This window comes from Gracilinanus agilis, chromosome 2, assembly GCF_016433145.1.
Source record: "Gracilinanus agilis isolate LMUSP501 chromosome 2, AgileGrace, whole genome shotgun sequence".
Taxonomy (NCBI): Eukaryota; Metazoa; Chordata; class Mammalia; order Didelphimorphia; family Didelphidae; genus Gracilinanus; species Gracilinanus agilis.
This window is the reverse complement of record NC_058131.1, coordinates 384,617,617-384,643,230: the sequence shown is the minus strand read 5'-3', so window position 1 is coordinate 384,643,230 and position 25,614 is coordinate 384,617,617. Positions and strand designations below refer to the sequence as shown.

Genomic DNA, 25,614 nt, shown 5'->3' with positions numbered 1-25,614 from the left:
CATTCCCTCTTTCCTATCTTCTTCTCTTTCCTGCCTCTGAATCTACAATAGCATTCATAGGACCAGATACACACAAAATAGAACAAGAAGCCTGGTTTTGCATCTGGCAAGGTAGGAAATAAGTTTTCTCCAATTCAGCAAAGCTAGCAAAGTAAATCAAGATTTAAATAACTTCCCAAAGGCCAGGTTTCAGTTTCACCTAACCACCTTGTTTTATAGGTAAGGGAACTGAGGGCAAAGAGCTAAAGTGACTCATCTAACGTCACACAGGTTTTTAAACCAGAGAATTTGAGGGTTGGGAAGGATATCAACAGCCATTTAGTCCCTTGCAAGAATATAATCCAAACTCAGTTTATAGGTTGCTAATGAGAGGGAAGCCATTATTCTCAGAATAACCAAGCTCCTTAAGTACCAAAATCCAGTGACTGAACACTGAATTCCCAGGTACTAGGAGTCTTTCCATATTCCACAAAAGTTCATGGACATATGCTAATAAAAACATTTGTTTATGATCTCTTTAACCATTTCACTGTAATTTAAGGAAAGGATATATCTTCTAAGCTGCAAGGTACAGTAGAAATTAGTATAGTACAGTACTGTTATGGTACAATAGTGTTTTCAGAGCCAAAAGACTTGAGTTGGATTTTGTAGCTATCATAGTAGTATAATCCTGGCCAAAGCCACTCAACCTTCCTGGGCCTTAGTTTTCTCTTCTGTTAAATGAGTAGCTTGTCACTTGTACCAAAGACCCCTGAGGGTTGTTGGGAGGTCAGTGCTTAGTAAGCTGCAGAGCTTACAAAGCAGTGGTGATGCTGATCTTGTGCTGCAGCACTGTATGACAGGTTTTTATTTTATGCCCAGAGCTTCCTGGTTATATCTTAAGGGATGACAGATGGCATAAAGACAGCAAAGGTAGACATTGAGGTTTCTTTGTGTATCTTAGGCTTTTTATCATTTGTAAAGGCTGCTTCATTGCTGTGATCAAGCAATGTAAACAGTTTCCCATCAGCATATAAATTTAATGTCATTTTCAAGAAAACAGTTCTGGTAACAGATGGAAATGATTGCTATTTATCTAGCAACAAATGGGAGTCACAGTTGGGCTCAGAATCAGCATCTAGCCATTAGAAGGGGTGACAGTGATTTCACTGGGGGAGAATAAGGAAGAGAGGAGGCAATTTGAGTCTCTCTTGAGAATGTCCCCTCAGATGGGAATTGGAAGAAGGCAGGAAGAGAGGATAAGGATGAATTTTTAAACTTTTAGAGATTGATTTCCTTATTGGAACTCTGCAAACTCCTTACTGGACAAGTTATAAGAAAACAGTTAAATGAGTATTTGAGGCCAATTAAGCCAGTAGTTTCCTAGAATTGAAATAAGGGAGCTGAACAAAACTTGACAGCCAAAGGGAAGTTCCATTTATGAGGAAGGAAGGTAGCTGCTTGAGTGTTCTGTCCAGTCTCTGAATTGGGGATGCTGAGTTTGCCATCCTTAGCCAGCTACCTGGAGTATGAATCATTAAGGCTGGATCCTGTACCACTGAAATGATCTGCATGCAATTGGCTGTTCAAATATCTCCATGAGGGTTTTGAATTAGAAAAGCATATTTTTTCAGGTTTGGGGGATGTCAGGAAAGAGAGCATTTGTGGGAAACCATAAATGAGTTAATGTAATGTTCAGGACAAGCTGTGAATTGGCCCTCAAAGGAGGTTTGCAATGGTAACCTGCTGGAAAAAATGTCACCACTTTTCAAGCAGGATTTTTTTTCTATTTTTAGCCATATGCTTTTCTTTGGAAAGCTAGCATCTACTGGCAGTTTTCACAATCAATTATTATTCCATGAGCTGGACTTTGGCTCAAGTCTCTATAATTTTCAGGCTTGCAGTTTGCAACATGGTAGGCAGATATTCATCTCCTTTTCTTCTCTTCTTCCTTGCAATTGAATATGTTCAGCAAGCAGCAACCTTGACCTGAGTAGGTATAATAAATAATGAGAAACTCAAAGCACTCTCAGGAAGGTCCTTACTGCCTCTTTAAACTACCTATTTAAATATCTGAAAACATTATACATAAACCTGTTCCTCCCTACCCAACTATAATTTTAAAGAGATCTCTCCTAGATTGAGTTCTAATTTGAGGTCTATGATTTTTTTCATCTTTTGATAACTATATTTTAATATACTTGGGTTTCTTTATAATGCTATATATTTTGTGCATTTGAAAACATTATTCCAAGAAATAAATTCTTAGAAATAAATGCTTGTTGATTGATTGACTGAGAAGGGACCATATGCTTCTCCAGCCTACCCAACATGTCCCTACACAAGAAAAGCTAAGAACCAGTGACCCAGATCCTTTGCAAGCACTTCAAACTCAACATATAGAAAGGCAAACTAATCTTCCTTCCTAAAAGTGCTATTGCTAACACTATGGTCCAATTTAACTTGTAACCTTTGAGTCAGATTTGACTCTTGTCTCTTCCTTGGTCCAGGGATCCAATTACTCAAGCCTCTATTGCTCCTAGATCCAGAATTCCATTGCCCTTGAACCCTTCCTGCCACTACTGCTTTCTGGTTTAGGCCCTAGTGTCTTCATGCCTAGACTATTAGAATACCTTGTTCATTGCTCTCCCTGGCTCCATTATCTTCCTTCTTTAACTGTGCTTTTACATCTATGCCCAGGTAATCTCCTTACCACATTACCTTAATCACACTGCTCACTACTCAAAAAGCTCCATTTTTTTAGTCACTTTTGCCAATCTGATGTGATTGGAGCCTCTAAGCTGCTTATTTTGAATTTTTTAATTGTTAGTAATTTGAACATTTTTTCCTCCTTAGTTGATGACAGCTTGAATATCTTCTTTGCAGAACAACCTATTCATATCCTTCAACCATTTGTTAATTAAGAAGTAGTTATTTTTCTTTATAAATGTGAATCAATTCCTTATACATTAGGGAAATGGGACATTTATTAAAGAAGCTTGTTGAAAAAAAAATCTACTGTTTACCCCACCTGTTTCCAATCTAAATTTTGCTTTGTTGGTTTAATTTGTGCAAAAATTTTTAATTCTTTTGTATTTTTATCTTTTATCTTCTATACCAATTTCCTATCAATAAATAAAAGGTCCTGACTCTAGCATACAAGGTCTCTCCTAATTAGGCTTCAAACTACCTATACATCCTGGAATCGTAATAATTCTAAGCAAATATATTAGCTTCTGGTTAAATTGGAATATTCTTTGTTCCCTTTACTCATCCAAACTTCATCTGTCTCAATTACTTTGTTCCTTCGATATTCTACACCTGGAATGAATTATTTACCTATCTCTGCCTATTGATGTCTCTCCCTTGTGTCATAGTAGGGATTTGTATAGAGTACATGACAGGTTTGTCATCAAAAGATGCTACTTCCAGTTCCAATTCTATGATTTATAACAAGTATGACCTTAGGCAAGTCACTTAACTTTTCTGGTTATCAATGTTTTATATGTAAAATGAGCATGTTATACTAGATGATCATTAATGTCCTTCCTAAATTTCAGTCTATGATCTTAAGTTTCCACCTCCTCCATGAAGTTTCCCAAGTCCTTGTAATTTCTCTCCCTGCTCAAATATTTTCCTAACACTTTGTATGGATTTTCCTATACTTATCTTTTCCTTTATTTACAAGGCACTGTTCTGAGAGATAGATAAATAGATAGTAGACAGATGATAGAGAGAGAAATAGACAGACAGACCAACAGATAGATGGATAGATAGAAATATAGGTATAAAGATAGATAGGTAGACAGAAGGGCACAGAGAGAGACAATTGAGTATTTATGACATTCTAGGTAGCGTTCTGAGATCTAGCAATGCAACTATAAGTAAGCAGCAGTCCATACCTTCAAGGAGCTTCCATCCTAATGAGGGAAGATAATATATAAATGTGGGCTATGAAAAGGATAAGTATGAACAAGTGACAATGGAAGCTTGGTTTCAGTCAATAGAAAGTAAAACTTCTATTAGACATGTGATTTCCAGAGGCTAAGTTTGGGTTTCCAATGGGAGAAACATGAGAATGATGGCTAGAGGATTAATAGTGTGTTGAGAAGATGGGAAGTGAGATGAGAACCTGAGTGATTAGAATAGTGGCAGTGCCCTCATTAGAAATACAGAATTTAGGAGGATTAGCAAGTTTAGAGCAGAAGATAATGAGTTCTCTTTTCTGCATATTGAATTTAAGGTGTGTATGGCAGGCTCATTTATCTATGGGTAAATATCTATAAAACAGCTTGTGATATGATACTGAAGGTCAGGAGAAAAGATAAGGGTTGAATATATAGTTTAGAGAGTCACCTTCCTGAAAATTTTGTTTGAAGTCATGGAAATTAATGAGATCACCAAGAGAAAAGAGGAGCAAATCCAAGACAGAGTTCTAAGGTACTGACACACAAAGTGGTAGAACATGGATGCTGATTCCAGAGAGGAGATAGAAAAAGTCACATAGAATAAGGCAGGTAGTAGGGGACCCAAAAAAAACACTATCATGAAAACCCAAGTAGGAGAGAATAACATAAATAAGGGACTGGCCACTAATTAAAATAGAGAGGTCAAAAAAGAATGAAAACTGAAAAAAGGCCATTGGATTTAGAAATTAGGAAATCATTGATGACCTTGTATAGAATTAAGTAGTACCCAATGGTTGGGCTTAATTTCGTTTTTCCATTTTTTTTTTTGTAAAGCATAAATGCCAAAGCAGGTGGTAAGATCATTTGCTAAGAGGGAAAGAGGAAAAGTGCTAGAACAGTATCTATCAAAGTCCCCTGCCAGATAAACTAGTAGATTTTTTCCACCTCAAAAGAAAAGAAGCTGAACTTGAGGCTTTTTGGCCCAGTGAGCCAAGAACTAAGATGCTAATGTATATTACTACTCATTTAAGGACATAAAAAACAACTCATAAAGAGTCAATGCCCTTCATGTTTGGTAGGAGCTCTACAGTCATACAAATCACTGCACCTTGCCCTGCTGACTGACTGACTACTGACTGTCAGACACATTTTGTTTGTTAGAGGTAGCTAGGTATGACACTGGATAGGGTGCTGGAATCGAAGTCCAAAAGACCTGAGTTCATATCTTGCCTTTCACACTTGCTAACTGTGTGTCCCTAGACAAATCATTTAAACTCTTAACCTCAGTTTCCTCGTTTATAAAACAAGGTCAATAATACCACTTACCTCAGAGAGTTGTTGGGAGGATTAAGTGAGATGACATTTCTAAAGGTCTCGCAAGCCTTAAGCTCTTCTATAAATGCTAGTTATTATGGAAATGAGTAGAGCCTAATCTATGTGAACCAGTGCTACATGTCTACTGAGCATGCTTTTTATTCTATGGCTAAGTTAACCTTTTCATAATTGTTAGATGTTCTAGAAGTATTTTCTTTGATTATAATCTTGAACCTGAACTATCAAACTAGCCTGAGCAAGGTATATCCTGCAATAGTTTGTGTACATAGGTTGAGGAAAGAAGAGATTTGGAAAAGACCATGGAGAGTTCCATAACATTTTATCAGTAAAGAGTAAACAAGATTGATATTCAGCAAGTAAGGGCCAAAATTAAAACTAAAGAACTTAAATTTGGGCAGGACCATTGCTGCACAGTTAGATAACTGCCTGCAATGGACTTCAGAAGCAACAGAGTAGCAAGAGAGAAAGCAGATGGTGAGAGTAATCCAGGGTGGTGGTTTATAAAGAGATAATTAGGAGTGGGAGGAATGGAGAACCAAAGGATCCAAGACAGAAGATTGTATAATGATGAACTATATATTTACTTTAGGGTTACAATCTGGATGGTTGAAAAGTAAGGATGGAGAATGGTGATAGTAAAGAAGGGAGGAATAGAACAACTAGAGGATGAAGTCAGAATGACTTTAAGAGGCTTTAAGAGGAATAAAATACATGGGAAAATGGAAGGATAGGAGACCATGGTCAAAAAGCAGAATTTTAGAATTCTAATGATGGAAAACTTTTTGTGCAATGATGAAATCAAGGTTAACATTAATTTGAATAGTGATATATAAGTCCCCAAGTATAAAGACAAAGGTTGGCGTTCAGTGAAGGTCAAGGTTAAAGCTCCCTGAGGCCAGAGGGTATCACTTTTTACCTTTGGGTCTTCATTACCTTGCACAAGTAGTATTATTTTTAAAATATTTGCTCAATTTAACTGAATTAAATTATATTTTACTGCACAGAACAAAAAGGACACAATCTTACTTGAAATTCCAAGGATGTACTTCCTTCTTTTTCTTGAAAGAAGCCATTTCTATTGCCAAAATAGTTGGTTTAGAAAAAATAGGAACACTCCATGAACCATGTGACCTTGTTCAGTCTTGAGCTCTGTTTCTTAGGCACATCTGAGAACCAAGGAGGTAAGAAAAAATATATGAGCATAATTCTCATTTCTAAAAGGGAAATTATGAAATAATCTACTCATTTTCTAATGAGAAAATTGAGGCCAAGGGAAATGAAATTAATTGTTGTGGTCATGTAGTCAATAAAAGAAAGAACCAGATACAAACCCTGTTCCAATGATATCTCCAGGATATTACTCAGTCTCCTTCCTTTGTTGCCAATTGCAAACTTATCAGATTATAAAGCTCTGACCCAAGTCCACCTCAAGGAATAACAAGACCTTCAGCTATGGTGACTGCCAGGAAATACTATCTTCCCAAGGAAAAGCATATGAGGAAAATGACTGAAAAAGTCATGGTAATTTTTAAAGCAGGTTATCATTATAAACTTCCTTTAAGGGCCAATTCACAGCTTGTTCTAAACACTACATTAGCTCATTTATAGCTCTCTGAAAATGCTCCATTTCCCAATGTCCCTAAATCTTAAAAATATGCTTTCCTAATTTAAAACCCTTATGGAGACAATTCAAAACCCAAACAAATGGTTTATATCATTTCAATATTGAAAATCCAGGTATCAAGATTTTTTGTTTCAGGTAGCATAATTAAGGATGTCATTTGGAAGAGAGATTAGAATGATTGCTTGACCCCAGAAGGATTCCCACATTGAGATGAGAGGGGTGTACTTTAGTTCAGTGAGAGAAAAACTTTTCTAACAATTAAAATTGTCCAAAGAGATTCTCAGTCTAGAGATATTTATTAAATGCTTATTATGCTGCTGGTACTATGCTAGGCACTAGGGATACAAAGGCAAAAATCATAGTTTCTCTAAAAGAGACTGTGTCTCCCCTCCCTAATGGAGTCTGAGACATCATGAAAAACACTATGTACATACACAATATACATTAAGATAAAATTGGAGTTAACCTCAGAGAGAAAACCATCGGCAGTGGGAGGAATGGGAAAGACTTTCAAGTAGTAAGTAGAATTTTACCTGAGACTTGAAGGAAACCAATGAATCCAAGAATTAATGACAAGGAAGGACAGCATTCCAGGAATGGGAAATAGCCCATGCAAATGCCTGAAGTCAGTAAATGGAGTCTTCTGTTCAAGTAATATTAATAACTATTTGTTAGGGATCTTGAAAACATTTCTGGCTCAGTTTTGTTAAGAGGCTGTCTTCCAACTCTGAATTTCAAGGAGTCTATGAAATACTAGATGACAGAATGAAATGACAAAATGTCAGGATCACCTGGTGACTGGGATCTCACATACCTGAGTCAAGAAGGTTATGGTCCTTGTACCTGATGTACTGGGACTCAATAGTTCAAGGAAATACAGTGAAGAAAAGAGACTTTTTTCTAAACTTTTTATCAGGAATGCTTGAAAATGCTCTATTTTACTAACTATCTATTTTTCCTTCTGGTAGATGTACTCAGTTTTGCTAAGTACTTTATTTTTAGGACTAATCTTAGCTCTTTTGCCATTAGTACAAAAAAAACATACAAAGGCAACATCTATGAAACAGATAAAGAGGAAAGGGTTCTTTTGCTTGTTTATATTTGGTTTTGCCAGAGAAAATATTAGGAAAATTGGGAAAAATTTAATGGAGGATCTGATACTTGAATTGAGTCTTTAAGGAAATAAAAGGCTTTAATAGGCTAAGTTGACAGGAATTCTACTGTAGGCATGGAGAACAGAATGATCAAAAGTAGTAAAGAAGAGGAGGACTGCAGCAAATAGTAAGTTCTCTGTTTGTCTGTAGAGGTGTCAAACTTATGCCAGCAAAAGTTCCTAGTGCAGTCCAGACTAAGATATGATTGGCAAATGTTTAACAGGACAAATAAAAATATAAAACAATATAGATGATATTAATTTGTTTTCAAAGTCAATATACTGCCTGTAGGTATTCTTATGTGAGGTTTAATGGCCCCTAGTTATTTGAATTTGACACCATTGGTCTAGAATGCAGAGTATATGAAAGGACACCGTGTAAAGTAAGGTAAAAAATATGGCCCATGTTGTGGAGGACATTGACAATCAGATTAAGGAATCCATTTTTTATTTGCAGGCAATTGGGAGCCACTGAATGCATTTGAGTAAAAAAAAATGCTCTGATAAAAGTAGTGCTTTAACGATATTCTGAAGACAACAGTGTGAGGGATGAATAATATAAGGGAAAAACTGATTGCAGGTAGACCAAAGAAGGGTCTGTGATAGCAATTCATAAAAGGTTGAATGTGGACTTGAACAAAGAGAGTTATGGAAAGAGAAGTGAAAATTGAAATATTCAACATATATCAACAGGCCTTGGCAATTTATTAGATGACAGAATAAAGGACAAGAAAGGGTAAAAGATGGAACTTAGGTTTCCAGGTAATTGGGAGAATGGTTTTGCCACGATGGAAATAGGGAAGTTAAGGAGAAGAGTTATTGGGAAAAGGGGGAAAGAGAGCAATGATGTTTTTAGGCTGTCAAATAGACTTGATTGAATGGAAGTAATTTTGATCTTGTGAACTATCAGAAGAGCTCTTTTCTCAAGGTGATCATAATTGCCTATCCTACTAAGAAAGGTTCTGATTCACTGATTTCTTGATCTGACATGACAAAGACCCCAACAATCCAGAAATACCCATCCAAGGAAAATAATTTATTTTGCTTTTAATTAAGTAAAGGGCATTTTTGCTAATAAGAGGAAGAAAATAGAAGAAAGATCAATACATTTACAGTCGAGAAAGATCTTAATACCACCCACAGAGCTCTGACACTAGTCAATTATATGACCATATACAAATCTCTTAACCTTTCTGAAATTCACTTTCCTTTTAACTTGAAAAAACTGATATCTGAAGCTCCTGACTTACAAGCTTGTTGTGAGGTCAAATAAAATGATGTTGAAAGAATAACTATTAAGTAGTTAGATGGTTCAGTGTATAGAGAGCCAGACTTGGAGATGGGAGGTCCAGGGTTGAAATTGGCCTCAAATACTTCCTAGTTTTGTGGCCCTGGGCAATTCACTTAATCCCAGTTGCTTAGCCCTTATCACTCTTTTGCTTCGGAACTGATACTTAGTATATAAGAAAGAAGATAAAGGTTTAAAAAACTGGGTATACAAACAAAAAATTGTCCCTGCTGTCAAGAAAGTCACATTCTAATAGTGGAGGAGACAAGACATATAAGAGGTTTCAGCCTTAAGTAAGATGGAAAGGTCTTGTGGCCATTAGGGTATAACAGTAAAGTAGATGATAATACATCTTCTTTAGTGTCATTTCAATTGATAAAACCTTATCTGTGACCAGGTTGCATCTCCTCAAGGGTTTTTCCTCAGTTCTATGGCTTGAGAGGACAGACTAGAAGAAAGAAAAATCTTGGTTTGAATACTGGTTCTAATTCCTAATAGCTATAGGAGTCTGGGGAAATCATTTCCTCTACCTGAATTTCAATTTGTTCATCTATAAAATGGGGGAAATAATGCCTTACTTGGATTATAGTTAGGGAATACTATAAATTCCCTATAGAAATGTGAACTTTTTGTTGTTGTTTTTGTTTAGTCAGTCTTTGACTTCAGCTTAATTATTTTCTGCCTCCTAATCAAAGTGGAGTGCCCACCCACTCCCTATCCTCCTACCCACCCAAAGCAGTTAAATGTGGGTTCCAGGCAATCTAGAATTTGTTCCAAGCAGCCCTTAGGCCCAAATAGAAACTCTAAAGAAGTTGTCTTCTTTCAAAGACTCTCATTCTGTCTCACAAGTCCTTTCTTTCTCACTTCTGCTGGCTGTCAGCTAGGCATCATTAGGAAGAAGGGTGGCTGGAGCAGCCAGGCTTTGTGCCATTTCTTGAAAGTTCAGAAGCCCCTGCTCCCAAAATAGCATTTTAGTCCTTTGGGATGGGCATGCATCCTGTCTGGAAGCTCTGGGCTCAGAAGCCAGCTAAGCTTCCAGATGTACACTGATGCAGGAGACAGACTGTGCTTTCAAAGCAGAGTCTCCAACAATAAGATTCAAAGGAGCACAGCTGGTTTGATGTGCATGGAAGCTGCTTCTGAGAGATGATTTAGTCAAAGACATTAACATCTCTTGGCATGTGTACCCACCCTCCCTCCAGCCCCCAAATGCTATCATAGGATGGAAAAATTAACAATGGTCTCCAAATATCTCTTCCTTTCTGTAGATCTTACTTAATTTCATTATAGAATATAATGGGTAATGGATAAAGGACATTAGGCAGTAAAATGTTTCCATTGACTATAATTGCATCAACATTTTTAAGCTTAAAAAAAAAGTCACCCAGCATCTATAACCTGAAATGCTCCATGTGTTTTTACAAGAGCATAATAAAGACATAAATGAAATAGACGGGCTAAAGAGTTTTACAGATGGTGACTGCATATTAAAGATTAAATTGGTAGCTATAAATAAAACCACTTTTACAGTAACTAGGTTACTGCTTTATCTTAATTTTTGTGTAATTGAGAACATTTCTCGATTAACGTTCTTTATAATAGCCTACTAAATGTGCCCGTGCACTGTAAATATGACTCTGGAAAACACTGAATGACAGACTTTCTTGCCACTGAACAGCTGTAACTCAAAGGGTTACTCTAGAAACAGAGTGTGTCTTTTGCATTCACATGTTTTGCTACCTCACTCAAGTCTATATATTCAGACATCAAAAGGATTTGAGAAAGATCTACACATGGAGATCATAAATGCATAGCTTAGTTCCTAGTGTTCTTTTCTGTAAAAAGGTTCCCTGTAAGGAACCCCTTTTGGATTTCAGGGAATGTGTCTCAATGACTGGTCATTGAAATTGTTCTACTTAGCCAGAAAGTCAGAGCTTGACCAATTTGCCTCTTTAGCCAAGTGAGAACCATAAAATCAAAGTTGTTACAAGGTAGCAAAGGTATTTGTTTGAACCTGAGTTGAGAATGCCTGGATAAACAATGGAAAACAGGAACTGATGACATTAGGAGGAAGAAAGCACTGAAAACACAACCTTTTCCTTCAGTTACATTTTTAGTTTCTTTAATCTAGAACTGCCAAGTCTAAATGATGTTGCCAATGCTTCTTGTGTGCCACATGAAATTGGTCAATAAGAATTTATTAAGGTTTTACAATATATGAGGCATTGTGCTAATTACTGAGGATACAAAAAAAGTAAAAGTATTCCCTACACTTAAGGAGACCTCATCCAAAGAGGAAAGACATTTAGCAAACAACTTCATACATATAAGATAGAATATAAATGGAAGATAATCTCAAAAGGAAAGCACTGACTATTGGTGTTCTGGGAAAGGTCTCCTGCAGAAGGCAGAATCTAGGCTTAGTGGAACTAGACAAGCCAGAAAGGAGAGATGAAGAGGGCAAACATTCCAAGCAGAAGGAACAGTCAGTGATAAGATATGGAGTATTGTTTTTTGGAGACAGTAAGAATGTCACTGTTTATAGACTGCAGAATATGTAGAGAGGAGGAAAATGTATGAAGAATGAAAATCTAGGAAAGGGAAACATTGCCAAAGAGAGGTTTTTACATTTGGAAGTAATAAGGAACCACTGGAGTTGATTGTGTAATAGAGTGACATGGTCAGACTTGTACTTTGTGAAAATCACTTAAGCAGCTGAGTGGGGAATCTATTGGTGTAGGGAGAGAATTAAGCAGGAATACAAATCAAAAAGCTATTTCAATAGTGCAAGCATGAAGTAATAAGAGCTGGATATAGACAAGATGTGAAAAGTAGGAACAAGAAGTTGACAACAGATGGGATATGTGGAGTGAATACAGGTGACGAAATAAAGATAACTCTTAAGGTCTTGAATCTATGATGCACTATGATGGTTCCCTTGACAGTAAAAGGGAAGTTTTCATGGGGTAGGGATTGATGGGAAAAATAACAAGTACAAGAACACACATAGATAACAAAGGCTCTAAGGTCAATAGAGCAAAAGCATGAATAGTCACAGAAAAAAGGACTTCCGTTAGGAAGAAGGATGAATAAATAAATGAGTGAAAAATAATTTATTAAGTATTTTGAACACAAAGAGAAAAGCAAGTCAGCCCCTTCTTTCAAAGAATTCACCTTCTCATAGAAGAATGCTATATATAGAGAGATTTTGGTTAAAAGTCAGGTGGAAAGGGGTCTGTGGTCTACAGTGTATAGCAGTATAGCAGATGAAACAATCTTTAATGTTGTTTCTGTGGATAAAGCCATATCAGTTTCTGGTGCTAAGACATTTGAAAATGCCTAGTATTTTGGTAGCAAAACAAAACTTCTTTTCTAGGTATTCAGTAGTTGTAGCTACTAACAAGGTAGAAGCAGTAGTACCTGTATAAGAAGTTGCCAAATCTGATATCCAAAAGAGTTTCTTCCCTGGACAATGGATGTAAGGGAAAGACTAGAAAAAGGGACATTGCTCTAAGGAATATGTCTTTTCCCAGGGATTTAGGGCTTATCTGCATGTAGGTGGCAACAGTTAGTAGTTGCTATTAGTTCTGGAAGTGATGACAAGCTCCTTCTCCATTAAGGGCTAATCCTATATCAACAATGGCTAAGCTAGAAGAATTATAGTGGACATTACTATTCTCAGGGTCCTTGGGATTGGATAACCGTGATTGTTTCCTCAAGAGTTCAAAGGAAGATGATGGTCAAATGGATTTGACTTGCCTGTTACATGATGTTTTCTATCTCTCCTCCAGGTTTCCTTGCTGAACTTTGTGCAAGACAGTCCCTTAGAAATTAGAGTCTGGGAGCAGCTGGGCAGCTCAGTGGATTGAATCAGGCCTAGAGACAGGAGGTCCTAGGTTCAAATCTAGCCTCAGACACTTCCCAGCTGTGTGATCCTGGGCAAGTCACTTGACCCCCATTGCCTACCCTTACCACTCTTCCACAAAGGAGCCCAATACACAGAAGTTAAGGGTTTAAAAAAAAGAAAGAAATTAGTCTAAACTCCTCATGTCATAGATGAAGGAACTGAGGTTCAGGGGAAAAAAGTGACTTGGTCATTAATAAGTAACAAAACTGAGATTTGGACACATGATCCTTGAATATTATCCCCACGTTCTTTCTGTTTCCCCCAATCAGCATAATAACTAAACACTAAACACTAAAAGGGAGTGGAGCTCGAAAGCCATCATTTTGCTTCATTATACTTTGAATTCATTATCTCATTTAGTCTTCACAATATCCCTATAATGGGGTTCTATGATTATCCCTATTTCACAGACAAGAAAACTAAAGCTCAGAGGTTAAGTGATTTTCCCAAGGTCCTAATAAGTAAATGACTGAGACAGAATTTCAAGCCAGAGCTCCCTAACTCCAAGTCCAGCACTGCATAGGCTACAACAGGCGACCACCTAAGATTTCATTCTTTGGCAATGCTTCTTTACTCAGTGGAATTGTCAAGCATTTTCATCCCTTCTCATTCTCAATACATGACTGGACCATTTCATTTTCTGATTATGTATGCCCCCAAAGATTTTCTTTGTATGTCACTGTATGTAGTCATTCATCCTTGACAATATATTGCTGTAGATTTACACTCTACATATATCTTATTATTGTGTATTGGGTAAGTTGTAAGTTTGCTTCTTCCAAGATAGTATTTCTCAGTCATGTCCTGGCAGAAAAATTGCACTTAGTATACACAGTATTATGAAAGTGAGTGATTTGGAATCTGAAATCATCACATAGATTTCCAAATGTATTTTCACCCTATTCTCATCCTTCTATGAGTGCATGTACACACAAACACACTTTTATGTGTGTACATATACGTATATGATAAACAATAAGCTAAAGCATTCATGCCATATTTTGGTCAATATGATTTTTTAAATTCACTTTGCTTTCCAGTATGAATGCTATATATCCTTTTCACATTGCTATGGGTTTCATTAAAGAATTTTTGCAATTAGGGTTCCAGGGATCATTGTAATTAGTACAATGTTGAAATAACAAATGGTTTACTTGAGGGCCATAGAAGAATTGAATTGAAAAGCAGAAGAAAATAATTTCCTGTCAAATTGTTGCTTGGTTTCGACTGATGAGCTGTTTTTTAGCTTTTGAGTGCTTTTTCCTTGATTGAACTTAATGTTGTTCATCATTATTATCAGATATATTATTAGGAAAATCTAGGGAACTTTCTAAGACTTTTCAAAATGATAATGAAATAAGTGAATTTCAATGTGGTCCAAACAGTTTATCCACTAAAAATCAATTAGTCTAGAAACCATCAATAGAATATAAGTTTGAGCCAATGGATTGTTTTATTTTTGTATCTATATATCACTATCCCTACAGAGTACCTGGCACATATTAGGAACTTATTAAATAGGTGTTCATTGAATTCAGCCTCTCATTTAATAGATTTCTTTTGACAAGACCTCAAAACATTATGCAGGCAATATTTTCATTCATTCATAACAAATTTAGAGTTGAAAGGGACCTTAGAAATCAACTTGTCCAACCTTTTTGTTTTAAAAATATGGAAGATTAGGTCTAGAAAGTTTATGTGCCTTGTCTAAGATCACACAGGTAGTTAAGTAGCAGAGAAGGAATTCAAACCCAAATCCCTGGTGAAAAGTTAAACAAGTATTAAATCCATTCTTTATAAAAGATATTACAAGGAAGTATGTGATTAGGTATCAAGTGAATGGTATAGTTAATAAGTTTAATGAATTTAGAGGATGGTAAGATACTGGGACATTCAATAAAAGCTTCACAAAGGAGGTGGTAATTGAATTGAACTTTTAAGAATGGGTAGGATTTAGATAAATGGAAAAGATGGGGTAGGATTTAGATAAATGAAAAGGCAGTGTTGTTATGTGATATCATTACTATAAACCCCCTGGGGTAGTCCTCTTATGAGGTCTTATCATGAGTGATTGGAGGGGAGGAAGGGCTAATGGAACTTTCCATTCAGACAGATGAGAAAAGAAAGGTTTTAGAGGAGGGAGGCAGAGGGAGAGATGTCAGGACAGAAAGTTTTATTCTAAGGAATTTTGAGTTAAAGATCCTGAAGCTGACTTATTATTTTGGTGATAGTGAGGTTATCTAAGGTGTGACCACTGCTATGGGTGAATGATATAGGGTAAAGATAGAAGTTATAAGAGTTGAAGAATTTGGTGAATCAGAAAGTCACAGTTTTCAAAGGTCCACTGATAAGAATATTGACATCACTAAGGATAAATGTGCTTACTGATGTGGAGAGGAAGACTAAATAGACAGATGTAGGATGTTAGAAAATAACATCAACAAAGATCCAAACCAAATGATGTAGATGAAAAGAACACACTTTGAAGGGTGAGTGATGATGGCAATGAGAGGGTCTGGAAATGGCAATGCATTTAATCATCATTAATGAACAGCCATATATTGAGTGCCTTACTGAAGTAAATTTCAATATAATAAAGCCATGGCTCCTTTTCTCTTGGATCTGGCAGGATGACACATAATTCAGATGATGGTATCTAATGAACCAGCAACCCAGGATATAATCACAGAAAGCAGTAGGCAGATAATAAAATGGTAAACTAAGTGTAAAGACATGTATAATTTCAATATCCCTTTATAAAATATGAAAAAAATTCCATATTCAAATTGAAAGGTCCCATTGTCATCGGTTTGTTGAAGATCAGTCATGCCTGTGGTCACCTTAAATGTAGATTGCCAATTATATGGTCAATTGAGGTGTGATCCAGCAGTAAAATAAAACCTCAAGCCCTGAAAAAGAATCATTTTTCATCTCTTTGGGTCTAGGGGAGATATTTTTTTCTCCTCTTTATTTCCTACTTACCCTGAAATCTTTCAACACATCTAGTTGGAAGTAGAACCTCATTTTCTGTAGCTTTGAAACAAAAAGGTTGGACTAAATGATTTCTAAGGTCCCTTTCAGCTTCGAAAAACACAGAGAGTAGAAAATACCAATTCCAGCATATGAACAATCTGAGAAAATCTGAGGCACAGTTGAGACACATCCAGCAAGGAGCAGAGAAATATAAAATGTACAGGCACCTACGTAGAGAGGAATAGCATTCTAGGTAAGAAGAAGATTCAACAGCCAGGAAGTGTCTTGAGGCCAGATTTGAAGGTAAGACCTCCCATCTCTAGACCTGGCTCTCTATCTACTGCTACACTTGGCTGCCCTGATATGAGCAGCAACTTTTGCAGAAAACTGGAAACCAGGGAAGGGTAGAGTGAGGATTCCAAGACAAGAAAAAAGACACCTAGGCTCCCAGAAGCACTAGAAGTATGAGGTGTATTATCCACATATAGAGGGAATTCTTCCCCCTTTGAATGTAACCTCCTTAAAAAATATGAGCCATATTTTTGCCTTTCTTTGCATCCCCAATCCTTAACTCAGTACCTGGTGCTTAGTAAGTGGTTAGGGAATTCTTGTTAACTGACTGGTTCTGTGGCTCACTGGACTCATACTCTTAGTTGGTGCCTACTCTTTAAAGAGACACTGTGTGTATCTGTGGGGAGAATATCTCAAATTTCTGGAAATAATTTTGTACCTACTGTTCTCAACATAAGATCTTGGTAGCTGCCTTTGCTTTGAGTTCATTGTTTCTACTAACAGACTATTATAGATAAATTCACCAGAGGAGACTTGTTAACTAGTTTTAGAAGTACAGATCACTGCACCTAGGAATATCAGATATCTTCTGGGGATGTATCTGAGAATGTGAGTATCATGTTGGGGTGGTGGCTCAGAAGGGCTAATGCACATATATAATTGTGCATCTAGCTGTAATTTCACAGTAGCCTGATTAGGCCATGAGTGAGATTCACACTGAAAAAGGAGTAAAAGAAAAACCCAAGAAGTTTTCACTAAATGAAGTAATATTAAGAGAAGTGAGCAGAATTAAGAGAACATTGTACTTAGTAATGGCAATATTGTGATGATCAACTCCAAAAGGTTTAGCTACTCAAGAAAATTATCTAAGATAGTCTCAGTCAGTCCATGATGAAAAGTACTATCTACTTTCAGAGAAATAACTCATAAATTCTGAGTGCAAGATTGAGGCATACCTTTTTTACATTATTTTTTCCTTATTGGTTTTACATAGATTTTTTTGTAACATGGCTAATAAAGAAATATGTTTTGTTTGACTTCACATGTACAATTGAAATCATATTTCTTGCCTTTTCATGGGATGGAAGAGGAGTGAAAGGGGGGGAGAGAATTTGGAACTCAGAATTTCTAGAATGAATTTTAAAACATTTTATATGTAATTGGAAAATATTTAATGAAATAAATAAATATATCTTAATAAAAGGAAAAGGCTATAAAAAAGGAAAATATAATTTCCAGCTTGGGAGATCAGAGAAGATTTCATGGAGCAGGTAGTAGATTATCTTAGCCTTGAGGATGGGTAGATAGTAAGAGAAAGAAGATATTCTAGAACCAAGGAACAGACTGAACTAGAAGCCTAGAGGAGTAGAAGTAAGGTATGTAAAAGGAATGCATTTAGTAGGTAGCAGAGAATTTGTGCGGAGTCATATGAACTAAACCTTAAAAGGAGAGGGAATATATTCCATAGAATCCTATTTTTTCAGCCAAGGCATTCATAGAGAGGTGAAAATTTGAATACCTGCTGCTTTATAACCCATTAATGGTAGTTGTTGTTTTGATATTAAATAGAAATAGAAGTACTCTTGCTTATTATTTTCCCCTAATCTAATTTTTCAGTATATAGGTCATCAAACTGCCTTTATATCTCTTGTATCCATATTCTTCCTGCCTTCCTCACACCCCCACTCCCAAGTTTCATTTTATGGGATTTCTTAACATATCTGATGTGACCTCTCAGAACATGGAGCTTAGAACTAGAGATGATTACCTTAGAGAACATTTAGTCTTTCTGCTTCATTTTACAAATTTACTCACACACAATTTCCTCAACTGGAAATGTTTCATATTGATTATTCACTTCAAACTTGACAACATAAAGCTGCTTTTTATTTCTATACAGGGAAACATTGTGATATGGCAATCAAGTAGTAGTCATTACTTGGAGGGGCATCTTTGTTATCTCTGTTTCTTTACTCAGTCCACAGATTAAAGTCTGTGAACAAATGTAACTGAAGTAGGGATTATACTCTTTGTCTTTGTATCCTAAACATCTAGCCCAGTACCTAGCACACAAATTAATAAACACTGATTGATTGCTTTGAAGTAGCCTCTTTTGCTAATAATCTGTTTGTGGCATATATATGTATATGTATAGGATTTGTTGTTCATCCTTAATTTTCAAAAAAGACCAATGGAAAATTTTTCTTAATTAATTTTTAAAAAAGACTAGCACCATCAAAAAATGTTGTCTTCACTTGCACTTGAATTGGATTTAAGTGAGAGTGGCACAAAGTTGTCAAATTCATCCTCTCTTCCAGTCATCAAAGTCCAGTGGCAAGACAAAAGTCAGGACAACAAGCAATGGCCTGCAATGTGGTGGATGACCTTGGGTGTCTTCAATGTCCGACCAAGTTCTAAGCCCTCTACAGCACCAGCTTTAGCCACCTTCATGGCCTTAGGTCAATTTGTTCTCATCTATCCATTCCTCCATAGGAAGTCTTCACATGCTTGAGTGTTCAGGGAGGACTAGTGTCTCTGGCATGAGAGACTGCCAAAGTCTTCCTATTGCTGTTCATCTACTTTTGGTATCCACCTTTCACCCAACTTTGACATGTGACTCCAAGAAGCTGTAGCATGCACAGCAGCCACTCTCGAGTAAAACTGCCTTGGTAGACATGCTAAACTTGAGTGAGGAGCCAACAAATCTCCAACCCAACAGTGAGTTAGTGAGATAAATATTCCAAGCATGTATCAGATAATCACATTGGGATCATTCGATTGAAAGCAAAAAGGACATGAGTGGTTATGCAGCCCCAGCCCCCTCTAGTTATTATTAGGCAAATTGAGGAACAGAGGGATGAAGTGATATGGTTCGTTGGGCATGATTGGACAGAATCTTTTATTTCATTAATGTGAAAAACTTCCAAAGAAAAAACTCCCTCTACCAACACAGTACAGAGACAAATCTAAGGTTCACAGTGTTGGAATGTTGTCTTGGGTAATGAAGAGTCCAGTTGACTAGTCCAAGGTCTCAAAGAGTATGTCAGAGAAAAGCCTTAAACCCAAATATTACTAATGTCGTGGCCAATTTTATAACTATTGTTCTCTCTGCTGTCTCTTGACTAAGGTCATACAAATAGGAAATAACAAAGTCTGGACTCTAACCCAGAAGCTGACTCTAAAGTCAGTGCATTTGGTATGTTCTGCCAATTGTTCAACTAGATAACTGTTGATACAGTGTCGGGAAAAATGATCTCCCTTAATGATTATAAGTAAGCAGAACAAGTACAATTTAAAAGCCCAAAAAACAACCCACTCCTGCTTCACCATCTTTTCCCCACAGCTGTTTGTATGTGGTATTTGAAATTCTCATGTGGCAATTTCTTTCAACTTTAGACATTGAATTCTTATGTCAAGCTACAGAGGTCATCTGAGATGTTCACATATGACATATCAAAATATGTCCTTGTTTCGATTTGCATAGTGCACCAGGTTTCCTGCTTTACAGGGTTGTTGTCAGGGGAGTACTTTGTAAACCTGAAAGTGCCTTCAAAATGGGAGTTGTGATTCAGTAGAATGTGAGTTCTCTTAAGATAGGGACTCCGTTTATCCCTTATGTCTTTGTACCCCAAACATCTTGGACAGCATAACAACACACAATTGGTAATTAATTTTTTTTAAAGTGTGTTGGATTGACTTTGTTATTGCTATAACTAGAAGTGGTGGAGAGAAAAGAATCCTGAAGAATGCCTCACATAACAGATAAATTTTAATGTGGGACAGGAGAAGGAAAAGGACACAGACAGACCTATCAGGGGCTCCCCCAGGCAGGGACCCAGGCTAGTATAAAGACTTTGGGTACTTTAAGGGAGAAGGATGACAGAACTAGAAAGGATGATGGAAAGACATAGAAGGTAATCACTACCTGCTTATTCTTTGTATTTAAGCTAGCCATTGGATATAACACCAAGGAGTAAAACAATAAAGACCTTTACATTTATTAAGGGAACATGTAGTAGCACACAATTTTAGTACTTGGGTGCCCAATAATTGTTACCTACATAAACATTTTTCAAATTTATTCTCCAGAAATGAGAGAGGAGAAGAATATCTGACCATGAACTTCTTGCTGTAACTGATGGGTTCTCTGTTTGCTACCTATAATCTCCAAACAACTTAGCAATTGGGGAAATGAGTCAACAAATCATTGCCAACATTAGCTTGTTCCTTTCAAGCAGCTTTACTAGAGAGGGTATGTGGGCACTTGATAGTGATTGAATGAAAGATTTTCTCAAATTTCTAAATTTGGGATTTTTCCATCATTGCTGGCAGTTCTATTGATAGCAACATGCCAACCACAATGCCTTTCTCATTTTTTTTAATGTGTTAACCAATTTGACTCCAGGAACAGTAGCTGAAAGGTCAGTACAGGTAGTTGAAAGGCTGCCTGGAGTGACCATACACAGTCCTTTGTATTTTTAGAAAAAATAAGGGTTATAAAAGAAATTAAAACAAGGATTTAATTATAAAAGGAATGAGTTGTAGCACTGAATCTGCAGGAAGGAAATAGGAATTGCATGTTTCAGTAGGACTCATCCAGTCTTTATTAGCATATCAACTACCTCTGCAAACAATTCAATGGGGGAAGGACTTCTAGAAGAAAGAACTAGGAATTATGGACACTTCTTTCTGTTAGGAGAGAGGTATTTATTTGTCCTACATGTAGTAGGGGCTTAAGTGCTTGGTGAATGGAAATTAATTGGTTAAGAAGAATCTAATGGATATGCTTCAAAATACCTAGAGTTAGAGCTAGAAAAAATCTCAGAGGCCACAGAAACCAAATCTTTCACTTTACTGGTGAGAAAACTAAAGCCCAGGAAAGTTAAATGACTTCTCAGGGTCATATACAAAATAAGCCTCAGAAGCAGAATCTGAACTTAGGTCTGCTCAGTCCAGTCAATACTTTCCCTTGGATTCATAATAAAATAAGGCTACTTCTGCATCTGATGTTTCTTCACTCATCCCTGGCATCTCTCAGGGTGTCATCTCATTCCTAAGTCTTGTTCTTAGTCTCATCTGAATGCCTCCGTGCAGATTTTGCTGGTCAGCTTCACTGTGTCCTCTGCTAACATGTCTACCCTGATTTAATAGCCACCTAAATTAGAATCTTTTTTATTATTTTTTAATTTTATTTTGGTTACCATTTATTTTTATATATAACATAATAATACAATGTGTATCATTTGTTATAAATGTGTAATTATAATAAATATGCTTATCTAGGAGAAACAAATTCTCACATTATCTAAGTTCAAAAATCTATGCCTTATTCTTTTTTTCTCTTCCTAGCCTAGCCTCTCCTCAAGAATAAAACATATATTATTGTGTAATACATATTTCCTGTTTGTTGTATTATGAAAGAAGATGCATATTGCTTTTGCAAGAGAAAAATTCATAGAGGAAATAAAGTAAAGAACGGTATGTTTCAATATACATTGGTACTTCATCTGTTCCTTCTCCAGTGGTGGATATCTTTTTTCATCATGAGTCCCTTGGAGTTGCCCTAGATCTTTGCTGTGTTGATAATGAAGTTATTCACAGTTGATCACCATACATTATTGTTGTTACCATGTACAACATTCTCCTGGTTCTGCTCACTCCTTTGTATCACTCCATGCAAGTCTTTCCAGGTTTGTTTGTTTTTGTTTTTGTTTTTGTTTTTTTTGGTGATCACCTTGTTCTTCATTTCTTATGGCACAATAGTATTCCATTAAAGTCATATACCACAACTTGTTTAGCCATTACTAAATTACAATCTTAAAGTTGGAACAAGCCTTAAAAGGTCCCATATTCTTACTACTTACTCCATGAAGGAATCCATCTTAAACAACCTTGACAGGTGCTCATCTTACCATCTGCTCTCTCTCTCTCCTCAAATTAAATTTTATTACATAAATCTACCTTGATACATATTTTATATACCTGGTAGAATGGAAAAAGCAAGGACTTACTGGCATTTTATTTGACTTTTTATCTCCAGTGTCTTGCATAAGGTATGTGATTAATAAATGTTTGTTGAATGGAAATTAATTGGTTTAGAAAAAGAGGGTCTTGTAGATATGGTTACAAAATATGAAAAAATTTGGCTAGAATTATTATCCTGCTTCAAAAATAAATGAGGCAGTTATAGCTTTTTAACAGAAGGCTATATAGGAGCTGGAGCAGAAGTGAATGGTATCTTGGCTCCACTTTGGGCTTAAAGAACTTTTTAGCATTTTTAAAGATCTGTTATTTCACTGGTATTGGAGCTCCCAGAGAGGTAAATCCTACAAATCAGCAACTATTCTGCAAGTTACTTACTATGAAAATGTAAGTGACTTGTCTAAGGTGACACAGACTACATGTGCCCCAGATGAGTCTTAAACTCAAGTATTCCTGACTCCTGGGTCAGTTCTCTATCCCCTAAGCCAATGATGGGCAAACTATGGCCTGTGGGCCAGATGTGGCCCCCTGAAATTTTCTATCCGGCCTGGCAACATTATTCCGAATCTGACAAATACATTGAGTAGGATGCAAAACAATGAAACTTTGAAAGAGTTGCCTTAGAAACAAACTGACAGATGAGCATTTCCTTTCCTTTGGCCCCCTCTTTAAAAAGTTTGGCCATCACTGTCCTAAACATATTTCCTTTTATTCTGATTTTTATCTATTTACTAGTTTTAGGAAATATAATGGTCACAAAACCAACTTGAACATTGAGAATCAGGGGTTTGAATTTATATTTAAAGAAAAAAAATTCACCATCAAAGACATGTGAAAAGAGATTTAGGAGTATAAGAGATGGGGGCGGATAGAATGCCAGGTCTAGAGATGGAAGGACCTGGGTTCAAATGTGGCTTTAGACACTTCTTAGCAATGTGACACTGGACAAGTCATTTGACCCCAACTGCTAGTCCTTACCACTTTTCTGCCTTCAAGTCAATCAATACGTAGTATTGATTCTCAAATAGAAGGTAAGAGTTTAAAAAGAAAAGAAATATAAGGGATATTAGAGAATATCATTTCTATAGTCCTCAATTTACTGAAAGGGAAACTGAGTTCTAGAGAGATGAAGTGACTTCACCTAGGCCATTCAGTGACAAAGTTAGCACAAGAACTCAGCTCAGTGTTCTTTCTGTCACATGAGACAGCAAAGTGACTAAATCAATAGTGCTAGGACTAGTGGCAGGAATATCTGATTTCAAAATCAGCCTCAGACACTAGTTGTTTGATCTTGGGCAAATCACTCTTTGCCTCAGTTTCCTCATCTGTAAAATGAGGTTAGTACCTACCTCCCAGAATTGTTGTGAGGAAATAAGATAAAACTTCTAAATGCTTAGCATACTTCATGGCATACAGTAGGCACTTTAAAAGTGTTTTTCCCCCTCCCACTGGTACACGTAGCTGTTCTATTTGTTTATCATGTAGGAAGCACTTTTTTTCACAGAATTTCCTTTTATTCTACCAATATCTCTTCTTTTAAAAAAAGAGTAATGTAAAAAAATGAAATGGTAGAAGCAGAATGTTCTAATACATTTTTTTCAAATGTCCTTTATTTCAATCAATAGAAGTCTGATATCAAATCTCATAAAAAACCAATTTATTTTCAGGTAATCACCTGGGCACACAGCCCATGCTACTGTGCCAGTCCACCCTCAGGGAGAAAAACAAACAAACAAACAAAAAACAAAACAGAGACACGATTGAACTGCCTCAATGTGCTGTGATAGGTTCTGGGTATGTCCCAGGTTTCCCCCTCCCAAACTTGACTCACCCATAGGTGACCTTGGAGATCTGCAGAGGGTAAGAGTTCTCTGTCCCCTCATGGAGGAGCTTGTCAGTGAAGTATGATTGTCCACAAGGCTCTACAATGTATTCAGGCTTGGAAGTTATCACAGCAGATTCTAATTTCAGTGAGGGATTATCAGAGGCTAAAGACAGATCATGATGAGCATTAAAACTGGGCAAAGAAGATAAAAATGAGACTCTCAAAAATGAAGGCCACAAATCACAACAGGAGACAGGAGGCCCAAGGCTTGAGATAAAAATCATATTTACCTCATAACAGAAACAGCATACTAAAGTGAAGGCACTCCTAGATTTGATGCTGGCTAATTTGACAGGAAAAGGTCAAACAAGTACACGTGTCCTAAATCAGAGGTCAGAGATTTAGAGATGAAAGGGACTTTTGTGTTGTTCAGCCAACTCTTTGTGACCCTCATTAGGGCTTTCTTGGCAAAGACATGGGAATGGTTTGCTATTTCCTTCTCCAGCGTATTTTATATATTTCAAGGAAACTGAGGCAAACAGGGATAAGTGGATTACTGAGGATCACAAAGCTAGTAAATATTGGAGGCTGGATTTGAACTCAGTTTATTTTGATTTTAGGCCCAGTGTTCTATCCATGGCACCACCTACCTTCCTACTTACTGTATTCTTGGCCCCTTTTTAAAGCTAAGACTCAGTAATTTTAAGTTCCTTGCCCAGGATCGCGTAGGATTGGAACCCAGGTCCCATGTCCAACCATTTTTTGACTGGACCACATGGCCAGTAGGAACAGTAGTCTTGGCAGCATGGATTACTAGGTCTATGATTCTGGACGAATCTCTTCATATCTTTTCTGCTACATTCTCTCAGTTTTAGATATGTGGATAATACTTACATCATCTCACAGGATTGTTGTGAGAAAAGTGCTTTGTAAACACTAAAGTATTATATAAATCTGAGTTATTTTTATTACAGCCCATCTGTTTGGGTGTCCCAAGCTCTCCTTAGCACTCCTGTGTGTGTATATGTATATGCAAATATGAGAAGGATTAGTGATTATAACCGCATTGGGACCTCCCTCCACTAAAGGAATCTACATATTTAGCAGGTAAATCCTAGAAAGTTGCCTGAGGCACACAGAGTTAGTGAGGAAACATTTATTAAAGGCTTAATATGTGCCATGCTCTGTGCTAAGCACTTTTGGGGGGGACCAGGTACAAAGAGAGGAAAAAAATGATACCTTTCATAAATAAATTCACATTCTAATTGAGGAAATAATCTATAAATAAGTAGGTACATACAAGTTATAGACAGACTGAATTGAAGTTTAATCTTAGAGAAGGCACCAGC

The 25,614-nt window shown here is 36.7% G+C and overlaps 1 protein-coding gene across 2 annotated transcripts in view; it reads left to right on the top strand.

Moving 5' to 3' along the window:
* SGCD (sarcoglycan delta) overlaps positions 1–25,614 on the top strand; it is a 501,335-nt gene that overhangs the window by 142,729 nt on the left and 332,992 nt on the right. The window lies entirely within an intron of this gene.